A 2,132-nucleotide genomic window follows, 5' to 3' on the forward strand; every position below is an offset into this window, starting at 1 on the left:
AGTTCACTCAGACTCGCATCCATCAAGTCAGTGATGCCATCCAGCCATCTCATCCTCTGTCGTCCCCTTCTCCTGCCCCCAATCCCTCCCAGCATCAGAGTCTTTTCCAATGAGTCAACTCTTCTCATGAGGTGGCCAAAGTACTGGAGTTTCAGCTTTAGCATCATTCCTTCCAAAGAAATCCCAGGGTTGATCTCCCTCAGAATGGACTGGTTGGATCTCCTTGCAGTCCAAGGGACTCTCAAGAGTCTTCTCCAACACCACAGTTCAAAGCCATCAATTCTTCGGTGCTCAGCCTTCTTCACAGTCCAACTCTTACATCCATACATGACCACAGGAAAAACCATAACCTTGACTAGACGGACCTTAGTCGGCAAAGTAATGTCTCTGCTTTTGAATATACGATCTAGGTTGGTCATAACTTTTCTTCCAAGGAGTAAGCGTCTTTTAATTTCATGGCTGCAATCACCATCGGCAGTGATTTTGGAGCCCAAAAGAATAAAGTCTGACACTGTTTCCACTGTTTCCCCATCTATTTCCCATGAAGTGATGGGACCAGATGCCATGATCTTCGTTTTCTGAATGTTGAGCTTTGAGTCAACTTTTTCACTCTCCTCTTTCACTTTCATCAAGAGACTCTTTAGTTCTTCTTCGCTTTCTGCCATAAAGGTGGTGTCATCTGCATATCTGAGGTTATTGATATTTCTCCCAGCAATCTTGATTCCAGCTTGTGTTTCTTCCAGTCCAGCGTTTCTCATGATGTACTCTGCATATAAGTTAAATAAGCAGGGTGACAATAGACAGCCTTGACGTACTCCTTTTCCTATTTGGAACCAGTCTGTTGTTCCATGTCCAGTTCTAACTGGTGCTTCCTGACCTGCATACAGATGCATATCAAATTAATAATTTTTGTTTAATATGCAGTGAAGTTGAGAGGTAGTTGGTGTTCTTTTTTTTTTCTCCCACAGTTATCCAGTTGTTCAGCACTGTTTATTGGGAAACTTTTTCTTCCTTCATTGAATTGCTTTGGTTGTTTTGTTAAAATTGCTATAGGGTATGGTCTATTTTTCGACTCTCTGTTCTGTATTACTATTTGTTCATTCTATTGCCATGACTACCTTGTCTTTCAATATTGTAGCTTTTTATTTAATAAGTCTTGAAATGAGGTAACGTTTGCCCTAGAGCTTTGCCCTTGTTTTTCAATATTGTTTTAGTTATTCTGAGTCCTATCCACTTCCATGTATATTTTAAAATAAGTTGTTGATTTCAACCAAAAAAGCCCTCATGGGGTTTTTATTGGAATTGCATTGAATCTATAAAAGATATGATGAGAATTGTCATCTTAACAGTATTAAGTCTTCTAATACATGAATGTGGTATATCTCTTCATCTGTTTAGGTCTTTTTTAGTGTTTCAGCAAATGTTTTTAAACAGAAATTTTGCACAATTTCATTAAAATTATTCTAGATATTTTTGGTTATTTAAAAATAGCATTGTTTTATTTTAATTTTTGAGTTGTTCATTGCTAGTAGAAATAAAATTTATTTTGCATATTAAATTTGTATCCTGTAACCTTCCCAAATTCACTTATATTTCATCATTAAGTTTGATGTCACTTATAAGATTTCATATACAACCTTATTAGATAAATGAATTTCCTTTCAAAAACTCAGCAGTGGCCACAGGACTGGAAAAGGTCAGTTTTCATTCCAATCCCTAAGAAAGGCAATGCCAAAGAATGCTCAAACTACCACACAATTGCACTAATCTCACACACTAGTAAAGTAATGCTCAAAATTCTCCAAGCCAGGCTTCAGAAATACGTGAACCATGAACTTCCCGATGTTCAAGCTGGTTTTAGAAAAGGCAGAGGAACCAGAGATCAAATTGCCAACATCCGCTGGATCATGGAAAAAGCAAGAGAGTTCCAGAAAAACATCTATTTCTGCTTTATTGACTATGCCAAAGCCTTTGACTGTGTGGATCACAATAAACTGTGGAAAATTGTAAAAGAGATGGGAATCCCAGACCACCTGACCTGCCTCTTGAGAAATCTGTATGCGGGTCAGGAAGCAGCAGTTAGAACTAGACATGGAACAACAGACTGGTTCCAAATAGGAAAAGGAGTATGT

The sequence above is a fragment of the Capra hircus genome, chromosome 3 (assembly GCF_001704415.2).
Source record: "Capra hircus breed San Clemente chromosome 3, ASM170441v1, whole genome shotgun sequence".
Classification (NCBI taxonomy): domain Eukaryota; kingdom Metazoa; phylum Chordata; class Mammalia; order Artiodactyla; family Bovidae; genus Capra; species Capra hircus.